Genomic DNA, 20,870 nt, shown 5'->3' on the forward strand with positions numbered 1-20,870 from the left:
CCATTACATCTGAAAAGTATGCTTAGCAAATTGATGAGATGCACTGAAAACTACAATGCCTGCAGCCAACATGGGTCAAAAGAATGGGCCCAATTCTTCTCATGATAACACCCGGCCGCATGTCACACAACCAGCACTTCAAAAGTTGAATGAATTGGGCTACAGTGTTCTGCCTCATCTGGTATATTCACCTGACCTCTCACCAACCAACTACTGGTTCTTCAACATCTTGACACCTTTTTGCAAAGGAAAACACTTCCACAACCAACAGCATGCAGAAAATACTTTCCAAGAGTTCATCAAATTCTGAGGTATGGATTTTTATGCTACAGGAATAAACAAATTTATTTCTTATTGGCAAAAATGTGGTGATTGTGATGGTTCCTATTTTGTTTAGTAAAGATGTATTTGAGCCTAGTTATAATGATTTAAAATTCATGGTCTGAAACTGCAGTTACTTTATCACCAACCTTAATAGTATTAGTTGCTAATACCTCTTAGACACCAAAGGTTGAAGAATGCAGCACCAAACACTTACAGCCAGACCTTTCATCAGCTTTTTCACCTTTGATCACCAAATAAGTCAATATTGACAGTTATGCCCTCCCTAGTTTCCAGAGACAGATAACCAAATGTATAGTCCCTGGTCTTTTCTTCATTTTCAGAAAGTGAAGTTTTACCTATACAGAGAAATATAAGGGGATGCTGGATGCACTAGTCAAAAAAATTTCATAAAACTGAAAAGCATAGAGAACTTAAGCCACACAGCTAAGCACCAACCCCCCCAACTGGCCTCCCGGTGTTCTAATTATTTCCTCCATCTTTCTTAAAATATTATGCACTTAAAATAGATGAAATAATGAGGAACAAGCATCCACTAAGGATGTCTTTATTCTATTGCAAAGTGGAAACTTATCTCTCATTGAATTATTTCCCCATGGGTCCAGTCAGAAGAGTAGAAATCTAAGTCCTCTTGGCTCAACCACCATATCTTGCTTGAGGTAACAGAGTAGAAATCAAAATATTTCTCTAGCCAGTTTCTGCTGCCCAATACAATATTACTTCTGATTACTGGTGGGTTTCAAACCAAAAAACATTCACCAGTGAAACTATAAATATAGCTGAGTATAAATTTTGCTTCTCAAAAAAAAATTTTTTTTTGCTTCTCTTTTATTCCCTCTATTTTCCATGGGGGGATTTTTATCCTTTGGCTGAGACCTTTACTTTTTTCATCAAAGCTAACAGGCTAAATAAGCATGAACAGAATTTTAATAAATCATTCATAGAAAACACTCTCTTTCTAATGAACAGGAAGTCACTGTGCAACTGAGAGGTTTTAATTTTAAGAAATGAGACAATGGAAACAGGAAACATGCCTAGTAAAATTTTTAATAGTTGTGTTTTAAGAAAGTGCGAATTTTACTTCTATCCACAATACATATGACCCTAAATGTTGTCTGTAAGATAAATGTCTTTCTTATATTGAAAATGTCATTGACATTTCAATTTTGAGACATTCTGCTACACTTAACTTTAGTCCCACACTCTGTTTAAAAAAAATGCACTTCATACGTAGAAAACTACTAAAAGTCATTTTTAGAGGAATAAGAAACAGTAGAGTTCAAAATAAAGTATAAAACTTTAATTACAGTAGCTCAACATAATAACATAACTGAACCAAACTCTGAGCTCTATTTCAGTACTCCTTTACAAGACAGTCTGCAACTCTTCCAAATTTCTCAAAGACTTGTATCCTGCAAATCTGTGAAAGGTGTGAGACTGAGAAATTGAGTGATTTGGTCTGAAAGATAAATAGGCAAACACAGAACATATGACAGAACATACCAAATTATTCATTTCTTTGAAGAGTGTGCACTAACCAGAACAGATGGTTGAGGTGACCTTAAACTTCTCAAAACCCTACAGTGCATTCATTAATCAGTTCTCTGCTTCATAAATTTCATAGTAGCAAGTTCTGGAACATGGTATCCTTATGCACAGGTGTGCCAAATCTAATCAAACCAAATGGACGGCACTTTGTTCATTACCCCAGTGCCCAAACTGAAGTGATTTCTAAATTGATGTCTGCATCTAGCAAACAGTCAGCCTCCTATGTGTGGACACAGCTAATGGAGTTAGGGATCTACTTTAGGTTGAAAAAAGAGTCTAAGATTATGGTCCAAACAGAAGAAGAGATAATAAATGAAAAAACAGATTCATTTGCTTCAACAAAAGGGCCATACTTGGAACCCTTTAAATTAGCGTGTGATCTCTACCCCCTTGGGCATATGGGAAGTTTGGTTGGTCAGCGGAATCTTCTTCATGCTTTAAGCCCTTGCTTGCCAGACCTTGCTTTCTAATACTTTTTTCCCTCTCTTATCTTTTATCCTCTCATTGCCTCCTTCCTAAATCTTGAACATGCCTGAGTCCTCCTCATCAATTGAAACACATAAATAAATTACCCACTTATGTATATTTTTCCATATCTTTATTTCTTCTCCAAATTTATCAAACAAATGAGTGTATTTACTTTCACTTTCTCAAACTCTATTCAGTCATCAGCTCACTGTTGCCTGTTTTCTGGCCCCAACATACCATTGGAATTGCCCTCAATAAAGTCAATAATAGCCTCCAAATTTCAAAACCCATTGGTTGTCCCTGAGCTCATATTGGTACCTCTCTGCAGTATTGTCCACTGTTGGCCATTTTCTTCTTCACAAACTATACTCCCTTCACTTCTGCACTTTCCCATCGCTTAGATTCCTTCCTATCTTTGTGGTCATACCTCCTTTGTGACCTTCATTAACTAGCTTTGATTCATGATAAATGCATCTGTTAGTGTTACTAAAATCCTTTGGGGGTTGTCCACCTCGTACAGAATAAAGCCTAGACTTCTTAGCATGGAGCGCAAGGCTTTTCAGGGTCAGCCCCCACACAGCCTGTAACAATCTGCAATGCTTCGCTCTGTGAACCTCTTTGCGTTGCATGCAGGCTCAGTCACTTCAGTCGTGTCTGACTCTTTGTGACCCCGTGGATTGTAGCCCATCAGGCTCCTCTGTTCACAGGGATCCTCCAGGCAAGAATACTGGAGTGGGTTGCCATGCCCTCCTCCAGGGAATCTTCCCAACCCAGGGGTAGAACCCAGGCCCCCTGACTCTCCTACATTGGCAGGCAGGTTCTTTACCACTAGTACCACCTGGGAAACCCAGGTGAACCTCTTTACCATCTCCCAAATATGTCATGCTATTTCACACTTCTATACCTCTGTAAAAAATGTCCTTTACTCCACCCCCATCCTCCACTGGGGAATTCCAAATCATCTTTTGAGACTCAGGAAAAAGGTGGGGAATTCTAGAAAGGCTTCCCTGCCCTCAAACAGAGGCAGCACTCCCTCCTGGATCCCTGGCATCTGTGACGTCTTCACTGTGAACTCTGCAATTTGTTTCCTCACCTGTGAGGGCAATAAGTGCTTGTTCATCGCTTTGTATCCAGAGTTTGCACACTGCCTAGCACCTAGTAGGTGCTACTACATGAGTAAGATGCAAGAGCCATCACACTTCTTTTATTTCTCTAAAGTGAATTTAATTCACTTTGAGCTCTTTACTCCCTCCATAGGGAAATTTAATCTCAGTCATTATTAGGTTCTCCCCAAGGTCAGGGGTAGCTCCCTGATGATTTGTACCATACAGAGCATGTAAGGTGGGCCCTCCTGTCTACATTCATTACTATATCCAAGCTTATTTTCTAAGTCTACATGTAACTTCTGAGGCCTGTGGTTCTCAAGGCCACAGCCTGTAATATTTGGTTGTTTCTACTCTCTCTCTCTCCCGTCCTGCCCTTCAGCAGTCCTTGAAATGGGTGCCGTAGGAGAGCAGGATCCAGGCATTTACATTTCATGAACACACTCAGAAATCTTGTTCTCTCTTTCCTTTTTGGGGAACTCCTTGACCTCCAGTCTGGATGTGTATGCTTAGAAACCCAGAATTGCTTTCCCAAAGAAAGATATTTCCACTTGGCAGCCCTCCTCACTTAGCCTAAACCTCCTCATTGCTTCCCTGGGGATGGAGCCCTAAAATCTCTGGGCTCTTTTCGTCTATGGCACAGGGACACCACCCCCATGGTTGAGTTAATTAAAGCTGCTGACTTGGATTGCTGACATGGGCATTTGCAGCAGCTGCATTAACCCACTTTCTCTCATGGTTGATTTTAATCTCTTTATATTTTGTCCAGCCAGTGAGAAAACTGAAAGCATAATTGAGAGGGTATGGGAGATAGAAGTTGCAGGTCACAAGCTGAGTGGTATCTCAATCCTCTGGGAGGAAGCAAATTCATGCATAATCCTTTCAGGAAAACAAGTATTACTGGAGAGGAGAAAGCTGCCAATGTAACTCTGTTCCAAGAATAAACAGCACATTTTCCCTCAGTGTTTGCTTTTCTCTCTTTGATCCCCTTGAAGCCCTCTGGAAATGCCTACCCAGCAATTTTTCTCCCCCCTGAGGCTGGAGAGAAGGAGCCACAAGCACTCTCTTGAGATTCTTCAAATGGAGACATAAATAGGGGCTCCCCAGCAATGCTGGAGTCATGAGGCCTAAGGAAGACTAGGAGTCAAACATATTAGCGACTTCACTACAGATGTGCCCCAGTGTTTCCAAACATATTAGTGAAGTTTAATCACTACAGATGTGACCCAGTGTTTCCAAAAGTGCTGTCTCGAGGCCCAGCAGCTGTTTAAAAAGGAGTAATAATGGAAAAGGTCTATGACCAAGTCCACTGAGAGTCATAGGAATTTGAAAACAAAAAGAAAAAGCAGATCTCAAATGAGTTAATGTTTAGCTTTAGTCCTAAGCACTAGTAAATGTCTGCATGCCGATAAGCTGACTAGAGTATGCCTTCACCATAAGTTCATGGTTCAAATGCTCTAGAAACCACAGTCTCTAGTTACATAGTTTTCCCCTATTTTTCCATACAGCTTCATTTCAAGGGAGTTGTAGGCAGGATGATACCAATGAAAGATAAATATTTTGGCCTCAAACAGATTTACATTCAGTTCTGGGTTTTCCACTTACCAGCTGTGAAATAAAACGAATTAAGTACTGATTTCCTTGTCTGTTAGAGGGGAATAAAATTCTCATTTTATAGAATGGCCATCAAGAACATATGAAATGATGTGTATAAACATAGCATCGTGCTTGGCTCTGTGTTTAATGAATACCAAGTCCCTTCCACCATTGCCTCCCCACAATGTGCGTTAGTCACTCAGTCATGTCCAACTCTTTGTGGCCTCATGGACCATAGCCCACCAGGCTCCTCTGTCCATGGAACTCTCCAGGCAAGAATACTGGAGTGGGTTGCCATGCCATCCTGCAGGCGATCTTCCCAACCCAGGGATTGAACCCAGGTATCTTGCATTGGCAGGTGGATTCTTTACTGTCTGAGCCACCAGAGAAGGTCCCACAGCACTCAAATTAGAAAATACTTACTAAGCACTGATCAATGCTGAAAGCCATGACATATAAATTCCATTCAATGAGAAGTAATCATGTCTGACTCTTTGCGACCCATGGACTATACAGTCCATGAAATTCTCCAGGCCAGAATACTGGGTAGCCATTCCCTTCTTCAGAGGATCTTCCCAACCCAGGGATCGAACCCAGGTGTCCCACATTGCAGGTGGATTCTCTACCAGTTGAGCCACAAGGGAAGCCCATTCAATGAGAAACTACGTATAAAATGAGTATTCAGATCTGGAAAGTATCAAGTAACAGGTAAATGTACATTCAGCATTCCCTATCCACAGGTTCTATGTCTGTGGATTCAACCAACTGCAGATTGAAAATACTATTAAAAAAAAAATTCAGAAAGTTCAAACAAAACTTGAATTTACTGCACACACCAGCAACCTTTTACTTAGCATTTTTATTGTCTTAGGTATAATAAGTAATCTAGAGATAAAGTACACAGAAGACTATGCAATGATCATATGCAAATACTATACCTTTTATATAAGGGATATATATCTGAATATTTTGATATCTGTGAGGTGTCCTGAAACCAATCACCAGCAGATACCAATGGATGGCTGTATTGTCATGAAACTTCACAGGAGACACTGATCAATGGCCAATTCTGACTGTCTAGAATCCCCCAGAGGGTAGAGGTATCTGAGGGCAAAATTTATGAAGAGGGATAGGTTTGCTCAAGACAGAGAAGTGAGAAAGAACCAGACATATTTTGGAAATGCTAATAGACTTACTTTGCCTCGTAGAATCTTCTTGAGTGATTTGGGAGATATTTGAAATGGAAATTAGGCAATGTGGTGGCTTAAAGATGATGGCAAATTCTTTGTCAATTACCCTATCTAGAGGTAGATTTTGCTACTCCTAATTTTGAGTCTGGACTGGTTCTATGACTGATTAACAAATAGAATGTAGCAGAAATAATGCCATTCCAGTGTTGGGCCTAGCTTTTAAGAGAATAAGTAACTTTTGCTTTCTGCTTCATGGATCACAGCCTTGTCATGCAAAGGGACTTGTGTAACTCAATGAAGCTATGAGCCATGACATGCAAGGCCACCCAAAACAACGGGTCATAGTGGAGAATTCTGACAAAATGTGGTCTACTGAAGGAGGGAATGGCAAACCACTCTGGTATTCTTGCCCTGAGAATCCCATGAACAGTATGAAAAGGCAAAAAGATATGACACCAGAAGATGAGCCCCTCAGGTTGGAAGGTGTCCAATATGCCACTGGGGAAGACTGGAGGGCAATTACTAATAGCTCCACAAAGAATGAAGTGACTAGGCCAAAGTGGAAATGACACACAGTTGTGAATGTGTCTGGTGATAAAAGTGAAGTCCAATGCTAAAGAACAATATTGCATAGGAATCTGAAATCTTAGGTCCATGAATCAGGGTAAATTGGATCTGGTCAAGCAGGAGATGGTAAGAGTGAACATCAACATCTTAGGAATCAGTAAACTAAAATGGACCAGAATGGGAGAATTTAATTCAGGTGACCATTATATTTACTATGGCAAGAATCCCTTAGAAGAAATGGAGTAGCTCTCACAGTCAACAAAAGAGTCTGAAACGCAGTACTTGGGTGCAATCTCAAAAACGACTGAATAATATCAGTTTGTTTCCAAGGCAAACCATTCAGTACCACAGTAATCCAAGTCTATGCTTCAACCACTGATGCCTAAGAAATCGAAGTTGAACAGTTCTATGAAGACCTCTAAGACCCTTCAGAACTAACAACAAAAAAAGATATCCTTTTCATCATAGGGGATTGGAATGCCAAAGTGGGAAGTCAAGAGATACCTGGAGTAACAAGCAAGTTTGGCCTTGAGTACAAAGTGAAGCAGGGTAAAGGCTAACAGAGTTTTGTCAAGAGAAGACATTGGTTATAGCAAACACCCTTTTCCACCAACACAAGAGATGATTCTACACATGATCATCATCATATGGTAATACAGAAACCAGACTGATTATATTCTTTGCAGACAAAGATGGAGAAGCTCTCTACAGACAGCAAAAGTGAGTCCTGGAGCTGACTGTTGCTCATATCATCAGCTCCTTATTGCCAAATTCAGGCTTAAATTGAAGAAAGCAGGGAAGACCACTAGGCCATTCAGGTATGCCCTAAATAAAATCCCTTATGATTATACAGTGGAGGTGACAAACAGATTCAAGGAATTAGATCTGGTAGACAGAGTGCCTGAAGAACTGTAGACAGAGGTTCTAACATTGCACAGGAGGCAGAGACTAAAACCATCCCAAATATAAAGAAATGCAACAAGGTAAAGTGTTTGTCTGAGGAGGATTTACAAATAGCTGAGGAAAGAAGAGAAGTGAAAAGCAAGGGAGAAAGTGAAAGATATATCTAACTGAATGCAGAGATCCAGAGAATAGCAAGGAGAAATAAGAAGGCCTTCTTCGATGAACAACGCAAAGAAGTAGAGGAAAGCAATAGAATGGGAAAGACAGAGACCTCTTTTCAGGAAAATTAGAGCTATCAAGGTAATATTTCATTCAGTGATGGACACAATAAAGGATAGAAATGGTAAGGCTCTAACAGAAGCAGAAGAGATTAAGAAGAGGTTGCAAAAATACACAGAAGAACAATACAAAAAGGTCTTAATGACCCAGATAACCATGATGGTGTGGTGCAGGTGGATTCTTTAGTGAGTGGACTGTGAAATCAAGTAGGCATTAAGAAGCATAACTAAAACAAAGGTAGCGGAGGTGATGAAATTCCAGTTGAGCTATTTCAACTCCTAAAAGATGATGCTGTTAAAGTGCTGTACTCAATATACCAGCAAATTTGAAAAACTCAGCAGCAGCCACAGAATTGGAAAAGGTCGGTTTTCATTCCAATCCCAAATATGGGCAGTGCCAAAGAATTTTCAGACTATTGTACAATTGTGTTCATTTCTCATGTGTTCATTCTCATGTGTTCATTTCTCAGGTTATGCTCAAAATCCTTCAAGTCAGACTTCAACAATATGTGAATCCAGAATTTCCAGATGTACAAGATGGATTTTGAAAAGAGGAACCAGAAATCAAATTGCCAACATCTTTGGCTCATAGAGAAAGCAAGGGAATTCAAGAAAAATGTCTATGTCTGCTTCATTGACTGCATGAAAGCCTTTAACTCTATGAATCACAACAAAGTGTGGAAAATTCTTAAAGAGATGAGAATACCAGACCACCTTACCTGTCTCCTGAGAAACCTGTATCTGGGTCAAAGAACAACAGTCAGAACCATGTATAGAACAACTGACAGGTTCAAAATTGGGAAAGGAGTACATCAAGACTGTATACGTCACCCTGTTTATTTAACTTATATGCAGAGTACATCATGCAAAATGCTGGACTGGATGAAGCTGGGATAAAGACTTCAGGGAGAAATATCAACAGTCTCAGATATGCAGATAATACCACTCTAATGGTAGAAAGTGAAGAAGAACTAAAGAGCCTCTAGAAGATGGTGAAAGAGGAGAGTGAAAAGACTGGCTTAAAACATTCATAAAACTAAGACCATGGCATCTGGTCCCATCACTTCATGGCAAATAGAAGGAGAAAAAGCAGAAGCAGTGACAATTTTATATTTTGGGCTCCAAAATCACTGCAGACGGTGACTGCAGCCATACAATTAAAAGAAGTCTGCTCCTTGGAAGGAAGTGAAGTAAAGTGAAAGTAGCTCAGACTCTTTGGGACCCCATGGACTATACAGTCCATGGAATTCTCCAGACCAGAATGCTGGAGTGGGTGGCCTTTTCCTTCTCCAGAGGATCTTCCCAACCCAGGAATTGAACCCAGATCTCCCACATTGCAGGTGGATTCTTTACAAGCTGAGCCACAAGGGAAGTCCCCTTGGAAGGAAAGTGATAACAAACATAGAAAGCATATTATAAGCAGAGACATCACTTTGCTGACAAAGATCCGTATAGTCAAACTGCAGTTTTTCCAGTAGTCATATATGGATGTGGACCATAAAGAATGCTGAGCACTAAAGAATTGATGCTTTTGAACTCTGGTATTGGAGGAGACTTTTGAGAGTCCCTTGGACTGCAAGGAGATCAAACCAGTCAATGCTAAAGGAAATCAGTCCTGAAAATTCATTGGAGAGACTGATGCTGACCACCTGATGCAAACAGCTGACTCATTGGAAAAGATCCCAATGCTGGGAAATTTGAAGGCAAAAGGAGAAGAGGGTGGCAGAAGATGCGATGATTAGATAGCATTAGTGACTCAGTGGACATGAATTTGAGCAAACTCTGGGTGATAGTGGAGGACAGAGGTGCCCGGCATGCCATGGGGTCACACATAGTCAGACATGACTTACTGACTGAACAACAACAAATCTTAATTGGTGGTTCCCAAAGCTGACTGATCATCAGAATCACTTGGGGACGCCTTAAAAAATAGAAGTGTCACACATTTAAGGATTATGATTCAATATATGATGGGATGAGCCTCAATAATGTATATACTTAAGCTCCAGACCCCAGGGATTCTTATGATCCTTAGACGTTTGCTGAAGACCTGCAGTCATTCAGCAGTCCTCATATAGGGTAATAAACCAGTTTTTCCAGCTTCACAGACCACTGAGACTGGTGAGTGGGCTGCGTGACCCAAAGGCAAACCCCAAGCATTAGTGCACTAGAGTGAAATAAACACTGGTTGAAGGTCAGAACATCTTATTCTAATTATCTCTTGCTGCACAGCAAACCATTCCAAAACTCAGTGCCTTAAAATAGCACTTAATTTGCTTATAAATTGGCATTTGGGGCCGGGCTACGCAGAAATGGCTGTTCTTATTCCATGAGTTTTCAGCAGGAGGCCCTTGACTCGAGCTAGAGGCTACATTTCCAAATTAGCCACAAAATCCTCACTGTCATCAAGGACTGTTGACTTCAGGGACCTCAGTTCCTCTTTATATGTTTCTCTATGGGGCTATTTAGGCTTCTTCACAGCATGGCATTTGTATTTGAAGAATCCATGTTCACACAGCAGGAAGTGGAAGCTGCTAGTCTCTTAAGGCCTGGGTCCAGAAACTGGCACAGTGTCACTTAGGCAGCTTTCTATTAGCTAAGCAGTCATAGACTCTCTAGATTCATGGGGAGGAGCTTAGTTCTCACTCACAGTAGGACAAGTGTCAAAGAATTTGTAGCCATCTTAAATCTGCCATGGGGCTTCCCAGGTGGTCCCAGTGGTAAAGAACTCACCTCCATAGTCCTTGCTCTGCATTTGGAACCTCAGGTTTCTCACCTGTGAAATCAAAGAGTCAAACTGGATTATCCTTGGGGGCCCTGTCAATCCCCAGAGGCTATGAATCACTGGTTCTAACGCGTAATTCACTAATTGACAAAAGGAGCTCAGACTGTGAGTCCATGCCCTTTGTAGGCCTGTACAGCTGAACTCAGCCCAAAAGACATGTAGCGCTTACAAGGCAGTTATGACTCTTGGCACCTAGGCTCCTTTGCACTTCTTGTTAAATTCACTGCTATTTTTCTCCCCAAAGCCAAAGTTGTGTTCTAATTCCTAGAACTTGACAGGAGCCTCCCTGAAGGCTTCCTAACTGTCCACATCATTCTTGTCACATCTCTTGGGCTAAACTTGCTATGAGTATACAAGAAATTTCAACAAGATATTGACAAAACTCATGTGTACAATGAAGGGCTTCAAGAAGGGGACTACATTTCCGGAGAGTCTGGGTTCAGACATGCCTAACACCACATTCTAGGTGTGAGAACTTGAATAAAGTGACTTCATCATTTTAAATTTCATTTTTGTTTCAAAATGGTGATATAATAACACCTGCACTTGGTTTCTTTGAATTATCACCAAGAAAGCAATCGACTCAGCCAGCTTTATTTGTGAAACAACAAAATAAAAGCTTAGTTCTCTTAAACAAACAAAAAAGCACCTACTCCACTACCCCATAGAGTGTTGCAAGTGTTACTTGGGACAATACATGTAAAGCACATAGTTCAGAGCCTGATCTATAGCAGGCACTCAATAAATATTAGTCATTATTTTTATTGTCAAAATGCAATAGTTTTCAGAGTCAGAGAAAATAAATCTTGCTGGAGCAAGGAAGATTTGGCTCAGAACTGCTAACCTGCAGTAAGCTTGAGCACTGACAACTGGCCTCCCCAGAAAGGAAAAGAAAAGATGAGCGCTGCACGCATCTCACTCCTGCTCACTCAGGATGGAGGTGGGAGTTCCACTTTAGCTGAAAACTGCTGGGCAGTCATTTACTGATCCCAGTGTTGACAATCATCTCACTTCCTGGGCTGCCCGGAGCTGGAGGTATTTCTTGAGTATCTCAAGTATTTCCCATGAGCCTAACACCTAACGTGTGACTTCCCTGGTGACTCAGATGGTAAAGTGTCTGCCTACAATGTGGGAGACCTGGGTTCGATCCTGGGTTGGGAAGATCCTCTGGAGAAGGAAATGGCAGCCCACTCCAGTATTCTTGTCTGGAAAATCCCATGGACAGAGGAGCCTAGTAGGCTACAGTCCATGGGGTCACAAAGAGTCGGACACGACTGAGGGACTAAACTTAAAAAAAACTCCCATGAGCCTACCAGGAGCTAGCTATAGCAGTGAACAAACAGTCAAGGACTCTGCCCTAACAGAAAGCACATACTACCATGTTTGAAAGGAACGCTTTTTGAATGCCCTTGGCTGAGTTATTCCGGTCCTCTCTGACCTTCAGTCCTACTTTCTAGAATCTGCACCTTTCTCTGATAACTGAAATCTGGCTTTGCAGCCTCTTAGGAGTAGAGGCTCAAGATTGAAAGGGAAAGACTAGGTACACCCTGACAACCCTTTTATGGCCATATGGGAATATTTTGGTGATACAGCAAAGTGTAATTCCTCAGTTTTATTATAAAACGTTCAGCTTATTTCTGAAGGAATGCAAAATGCAAACAAGCCGCCCTTGTTTATTTTACCAATGCTGTACTATGGTGCTGAGTTTAGCAAGGCAGTTGACCTGACAAGATCACCACTGACACTTTTGGAAGGCGGTTGCAGGGCTCAAATGCTTCCTAAATAAGAGAGAAAAGCTATGACAAGCAGGGGGAAGAAACTCGAGCACGAAAGAGCCAGGCTACAGTCTAGTGCTCTGGTGGGTGACAATTAGCAAAGGGTGGACACATGCCTGCCCTGTCACAGCCATATCCATAGGAGTCCCTGAAGATGTCCATCCTGTGGCCCTTCTTATTCATGCCTTGCATGGGACCCTCTGGCCCTTGCAGCTCCATAACCTTCCCCAGGATTCCTTTTCCCAGGCCACTTCCGTGTTTGCCGCGATCACTCCTGCAGTCCGTTTGCTGGTGTGCATGCTTAGTTGCTCAGTTATGTCCAACTCTTTGTGACCGTATGGACTGTAGCCCACCAGGCTCCTCTGTCCATGTAATTCTCCAGGCAAGAATACTGAAGTGGGTTGCTATGCCCTCCTCCAGGGGAGCTTCTCAACCCAGGGATCGAACTCAGGTCTCCCACGTTGTGGGCAGATTCCTTACCATCTGAACCACCAGATTCTAATTAAAGATATGCAATCCAGGCCTCTGCCCTAAACCATCTGTCTAGAGGCCTCCTGGACACTGCCACCAAAAGTCTCACCACCCTTTAAACTCAGTGCAATGGGTTGAATTTCATCTCCCCCAAATATGTGTTTAAATCCTAACTCCCCACATCTCTCTATGTGACCTTATTTGGAAATAGGGTCTTTGCAGGTATAATCAGGTTAATACGAGGCTGGTAAGGTGGATCCTAATCAATATGCCCAGTCTTTATAATAAAAGAAAAATGCTGTATGGAAACAGAGACATAGGGAGAAGTTCAGGGATGGCAGAGGCAGAGACTGGAGCTGAAAGCCCAGTAACTGAAGATTGAGAGAAACCACCAGGAAGCTAGGAAGAGGCAAGAAAAGAAGAACTCTCTGCTACAGCCTTCAGAGGGAGCATGGCACTGCTGACATCTTGATTTTGGCCTTCCAGCCTCCAGAGCTGTAAGAGAATAAATTCCTATTGATTTGAGCCATGCAGTTTTTAGAACTTAAGCCCTAGAAAATGAATACCCTCCACGCAGGCCAGAATGAATTTGTTTCCTACCTTTCTTACATCTGCATCTACTCTGATGTTTCTTATTATAATATTTCTGAAGTTGCCAAATCAGAAATTTGAGGCATCATTTGGACTTTTGGCTGCTACAGCCCATCAAGCACTTGACCTCCTTAGTACTTCACCAATCCCTCCTATTTGAAGCGCAGTCTCTGCTATGGTTCAGCCCAGATTACTTCTCTAGTAGAAGGTTGTGGTGGGCTTCTCTCATAGCTCAGTTGGTAAAGAATCTGCATGCAATGCAGGAGGCCCCGGTTCAATTTCTAGGTTGAGAAGATCCACTGGAGAAAGGATAGGCTACCCACTCCAGTATTCTTGGACTTCCCTTGTGGTTCAGCTGGTAAAGAATCCACCTGCAATATGGGAGGCCTGGGTTTGATCCCTGGGTTGGGAAGAACCCCTGGGGAAGGGAAAGGCTACCCACTCCAGTATTCTGGCCTGGAGAATTCCATAGACTGATATAGTCCACAGGGTCGCAAAGAGTTGGACACAACTGAGCGGCTTTCACTTTCAGAAGGTTGTAGTAACCTCCTTTCTGTTGCACTCTTGACCAGTCTCCCTTTATTTGATAATCATCTCCTGCCCCAAACTTCAAATCTTATCAGTATGATCTAAAACTTCTCATATCATGCTGCTGCTGCTGCTGCTAAGTCACTTCAGTCATGTCCAACTCTGTGTAACCCCATAGATGGCAGCCCACCAGGCTCCTCCATCCCTGGGATTCTCCAGGCAAGAATACTGAAGTGGGTTGCCATTTCCTTTACCAATGCATGAAAGTGAAAAGTGAAAGGGAAGTTGCTCAGTCATGTCCGACTCTTAGCGACCCCATGGACTGCAGCCTACCAGGCTCCTCCATCCATGGGATTTTCCAGGCAAGAGTACTGGAGTGGGGTGCCATTGCCTTCTCCTCTCATATAATACCCCTTCTTAAAGTCTTCCTCAGTAATTCCCCATGTAATCCCTAAAGTCATGGTCATGGCTAAGCAGGGAACTTCATTAATGATTTGGTTCCAATAAAACTGCCTCCATTTATGACCTTTCATATACTTCTTTTCCCAACCTTGAACTTTACACTTAAGCAATGCTAAATCTATTGAGGTTTTTCAGACTATGTTATGCTCTTTTATGCCCTTGCCGGAGCTTGTCCTTGTGCAAGGAAAATCACGCCATCCTCTTATTTTCCTAGTAAATGTCTATTTATACTTTAGATCTCTAATTTAATGTTTCCTCACTGGTGAAATCTTCCAGACTTTCTCTGGGCAATTCTAGGTAGCTTATGGTCCTTCTGTCCTATAACAATAATCATTCTTTTCTATTATAACTGTGCTGTTTACATGCCTGTCTCTCCACTATGCAATTTTGAGGGCACAGACTATGTTTTCTTCTTTGTATCTCTAATGCTTGACATTCATTCATTAATTTTGCTCTTCTTTCCTTTATTCATTCAGCAAACTTTTATTGTATTTATTACCCACAATGAACTGGACAAGGCACAGAGGGCACTTTGAAAAAAGCTGTTTCTCCCTTTATGGTACCTACCATCCAGTGGGGATAAAACTAAACCAACAGACAATTACAGCAATCCCATTAGGGACATAGGCACAAGGAGCTGTAGGAATGGTTAGGTGGGTACTTAAGCCAGTTTCAGGGATTCCCATGGGAAGTGAGATCCAGGTATGCAGAGAGGGAAGAATACTATCAAGAAGGCTCCTGGTCCTGCACAGTTGGGGAACAGAGGAGAAACAGCAAAATAAAGGGGGGAAAGGCTGTTATTGTATGCAGACATCAGATCCCACGGGCTTTGTGTGTCCATTAAAGAACTTTAACCTGAGATTCCAGTGAGTCACAAAAATGTTTTAAGCACTTTGTCTTTTTTTTCCCCTTGAAAATTGCCTTTAACCAATTGCTTTTAATTAAAAAAGCAAAAACATGATTCTTCTAAAAAGCAAAACAACTCAAGGTATAGAAAGGGTAAGTTAAAAATCACTCTATTATTCCTATTCCCTGAGGCAATTTATGCTGTTAAGCCATGCTTCTCCAAAATGTTATAAATATAAACACAGAATAGGCATGAGTATTGTGTTTTATTTGCTTATCAACTTTTCTATAAAAATGCAATTATGGTATGTACATTTGAAAACAACTTGCTTTTGCACTTAATACAGTAACATTTCTCCATGTGAATATGTTGATAAATCTAATTTACTTCTTCTTTGTGATAGTCACATAACATCTTACAGTATGGAGGCACAGTGTTTATTTGGCCATTTATCATTGACAGATTCTGGTGCATTGTCCAGTATTTTGCCACAGCAAACCGTGCTTCCATAAGTACCCCTGTCATACATTCTTAGGTACAAGTACTTTCATATCTCACTGGAAGAACAGCTTAAAGTGGGGTTCCTGAAACCATGTGACCAACAAGGGATTAACTTCCAAAATATAAACAGCTCATACAGCTCAATATAAAAAAGACCAACAACCGAATCAAAAAATGGGCAGATCTAAATAGACTTTCTTCAAAGAAGAATTACAGATAAACAGCAGGTTATGAAAAGATGTTCAACATTGCTAATTACTAGAGAAGTGCAAATCAAAACTACAGTAAGTTATCACCTCACACAGGTCAGAATGGCTATCATCAAAAAGTCTACAATAATAAATGCTAGAGAGGGTATGGAGAAAAAGAAATTCTCTTACACTGTTGGTATGAATGTAAATTGGTTCAGTCACTATGAAGAACAGTATGGAGGTTCCTTAAAAAACTGAAAACAGACTACCATGTGATCCTGCAATCCCACTCCTTGGCATGTATCCAGAGGAAACCATAATAATTTGAAATTGCACCCCAATGTTCATTGAAGCACTATTTATAATGACCAAGACATGGAAGCAACCTAAAAGTCCATTGACAGATGAGTGGATAAAGAAGATATCACACACATACACACACACACACACACACACACACACACACAGCGGAATATTACTCAGCCATAAAAATGAAATAATGCCATTTGTAGCAATATGGCTCAACCTAGAGATTATTATACTAAGTGAAGTAAGTCCAACAAAGAAAGACAAATAAATGATATTACTTGTATGTGGAAAAATTATGCAAATAAATTTATATAACAGGACAGAAATAGATCCACAGACATAGGAAACAAACTTATGGTTACCAATGGGGAAAGCAGGGGGAGGGATGAATTAGAAGTTTGGAATTAACATAGACACACCCATATGTGTGTGTGTTTAGTTGCTCAGTCATGTCCAACTCTGCAACCCCATGGACTGTAGCCTACAGGCTCCTCTGTCCATGGGGATTCTCCAGGCAAGAATACTGGAGTGGGTTGCCATTCCCTCCTCCAGAGAATCTTCCCAACCTAGGGATAGAAACCAGGTCACCCACATTGCAGGTGGATTCTTTACTATCTGGGCCACTAGGGAATCCCCTTCTTCTCCATAAGTGTTAGTCACTCGGTTGTGTCCAACTCTTTGCGACCCCAAGGACTGTAGCCCACCAGGCTCCTCTATCCAAGGGATTTCCCAGGCAAGAATGCTAGAGTGGGTTGCCATTTCCTTCTCCAACATACTACTATATATAAAATAAATAACCAACCAGGGCCTATTGTATAGCACAGAGAACTATGTTCAATATTTTGTAACAACCTATAAGGGAAAAGAATCTGAAAAATAAAACATATATATGTATATATATACAAAACTGAATCACTTTCCTGTACACCTGAAACTAATACAGCATAAATCCACTATACTTCAATAAACAAATAAAAGTTACATAATGGATTCAATGGTATCAAATGATTAAAGCAAAAAATAGGGTTGCTGAGTCTGTGGACTTTAACAAACATTACCAGATTAGTTTTCCCTGGAGGTTTCAACAGTTCACAGTCCTACCAGCAAGGTATACTAAGTGCTCATTTCCCCTCATTCCCTCTAGCACAAGATGTCACTGGTCTTTTTAATTTTTGCCAGTGTGATGAATAAATGATTAATTTTTTTGTTTTGGCCACACTGTGTGGCTTGTGGAACCTCACTTCCTCATCCAGGGAACAAACCTGGGCCACAGGTGTGAAAGATCCAAACCCTAACCATTAGACCACCAAGGAACTCTCTAAATAATTAAATTTGCCATGCTGCTCTCCAGCACAAATCACTGTGGCCTCCTTTTCAAAGGCACTGCTGATGGCAGGAAGAAGAGGATAAAGTCAGAAACAAGATGTTATGAGTAGAACTGTGTCTCCCTAAAATTCATGTACTAAAGTCTAACCCCCAGTACCTTAGAATGTGACCTTATTGGGAAATAGGGTCACTGTAGATATAATCAGTTAAGTCATTAAAGTCCGGCTCAGATGGGGCTATCCAAAAGTCTACAAGCAATAAATGCTGGAGAGGGTGTGGAGAAAAGGGAACCCTCTTACACTGTTGGTGGGAATGCAAACTAGTACAGCCACTATGGAGAACAGTGTGGAGATTCCTTAAAAAACTGGAAATAGAACTGCCATATGACCCAGCAATCCCACTCCTGGGCATACACACCGAGAAACCAGATCTGAAAGAGACACATGTACCCCCAATGTTCATCACAGCACTGTTTACAATAGCCAGGACATGGAAGCAACCTAGATGCCCATCAGCAGACGAATGGATAAGAAAGCCGTGGTACATATACACAATGGAATATTACTCAGCCATTAAAAAGAATACATTTGAATCAGTTCTAATGAGATGGATGAAACTGGAGCCCATTACACAGAGTGAAGTAAGCCAGAAAGATAAACACCAATACAGTATACTAACGCATATATATGGAATTTAGAAAGTTGGTAACGATAACCCTATATGCAAGACAGAAAAAGAGACACAGATGTATAGAACAGACTTTTGGACCCTATGGGAGAAGGAGAGGGTGGGATGATCTGAGAGAACAGCATCGAAACATGTATATTATCAAGTGTGAAACAGATCGCCAGTCCAGGTTGGATGCATGAGACAAGTGCTCGGGGCTGGTGCACCGGGATGACCTAGAGGGATGGGATGGGGAGGGAGGTGGGAGGGGGGTTCAGGATGGTGAACACATGTAAATCCATGGCTGATTCATGTCAATGTATGGCAAAAAACCACTACAATATTGTAAAGTAATTAGCCTCCAACTAATAAAAATAAATGGAAAAAAAAGTAAAAAAATAATAATAATTTCTACACTAAAAAAAAAAAAAAAAAAAAAGCCAAGAGCAGCCAAAGATTATCAGCTAACCACCAGAAACCAGATGAAAAATGGAACAGATTTCATATGAATCTGGAACAGATTCTCTCTCATAATCCTCAGAAGGAATTAATCCTCCTGACACTCTCATCTTGGATTTCTAGCCTCCAGAACTGTGAGACAACAAATTCCTACTGTTTAAGCCACCCAGGTGGTGCTCTGTTACAGCAGCCCTAGCAAACTAAGGTGCTCAGTTGTGTTGAGCTCTTTACAACCCCATGGATTATAGCCTGCCAGGCTCCTCTGTCCATGGGATTTTTCCAGGCAAGGATACTGAAGTGGGTTGCCATTTCCTCCTCCAGGGGCTCTTCCTGACCCAGGGATCAAACCCTAGTCTCCTGCGTCTCCTGCATTGGCCGGTGAATTCTTTATCACTGAGCCACCTGGGAAGCCCAGCAACGGCACACAGATGAAGGCAGAACCCACCTGAGCTTGTCTCTCTAATCTCACCTGGGATGGAAGCACCTCAGACTCTCTAATGCTACCCACTGTCTAGACCCCATGGAGAAGCGGGTTGAAAGCTGTGACTTCATAGGAGGCAGCAGAGGTTGAGGAGGCAGAGTGCTGTGCCCAAGCTTTAGAGATTCAGCAGGGGACAAGGAGTTAACAATCACTCTGTGAACCACCCAAACATGGCATGCTGAGGTTTCTGTGAATTATTCTCCATCGCCTCCCCACTGTCTTTTGGCCTCTACCACACAAGAATCCTTACTGTGAAATGTGCAAAGGTGACCTGTATTTATTCATTGGTGCTGTGTCTAATCGTTCCTCCTGCCACCCTAGTACCTAGTCCAGGGCCTGCCTCACAGTAAGTGGTCAGCCTTCATTTACTGGATGGATAGATGGATGGATAACTAGATCAATGGATGGAAGATCAAAGGATGGTGGGCAAACACATAAGGAAATTGTGGGGAGAGAGCAAATTAGCCAAGATAGTGTGTTCAGGCTCTCTCTCCCTACATTTTGTAAATAATGACCATATAACAGCTGACTTCATTTATAGCACTGTGCATGCACATCATGAGGTTTATGTAACAGCTGAGATCACTTATAGCACTGCACATGAGTGTTATGAGGTTCCTGCTTGGTCACGGGTTGTATGCTGTACGTACATGTGAGATCCACCTAAAAAGTGTCAGCATTACTGCGGCATCAGGGCTGTGTCTGTGTGGTCAGCCATGAGAGGAGAGACTAAAGTGTGAACACCACTACGGCTGCTGTGCCAGCCAGAGGAGAATGAATGTGTCTGCAGTTCGGCTCCTCAAGTCTCCTTCCAGCCTCTTAGCTAGCACCTTGCCTACCCTGGGTTTAGCAAACAGTGCGGACAGTGTGAATAGCAAGACAATTGGCGTCACAAGCAGGATCAACGATACAGAGATCCTATGGGTTAAACTTTCTGTGGTTCATGATTCCATAAAGCAGCTGCGATGTCATTACCACAAGGAGCTATTGGGAACAGAGTCAGCCGTTGAGTCACTGTAGATTCCTGTTCTTGCCACACAGACCCTACACTCATTTGCTCTAGCCTGAAAATTTCCCAGGTGTCAATCACCAAGGGAGGCTTCTAAGTTCCCTTTCATTAGTGTTCCCTCCTGGCAGCTCTTTATAACAGCTTCACCCAAAGGAGGTTGAAACAGCCTCTGGCAAGTCTCTCTAGGGTTCATAACCATCCCCCACCCCAAAATCTACCAAAAGTTTCAGACAAATCCCAGAGAAGAAACTATGTTTAAAAGCAAATCTCTCTCCCTGACACTTCAACACAGATTTCTTTTTAAAAAGAATAAGCTCATTTTGAAATAACTGTCCAAGGGAAGATAGGTGAATAAACAAAACAAAACCTGAGGCATTGTACTGCAGAAATTTCCACAGACTGGAACTGTACTAAGGAAGGCAATTTCCAGAGTTGAGGAGAGACTGAGACTCTGGGGACTTGAAAGCCGGAAAT

Source organism: Cervus elaphus, chromosome 11 (genome assembly GCF_910594005.1).
Source record: "Cervus elaphus chromosome 11, mCerEla1.1, whole genome shotgun sequence".
Classification (NCBI taxonomy): Eukaryota; Metazoa; Chordata; class Mammalia; order Artiodactyla; family Cervidae; genus Cervus; species Cervus elaphus.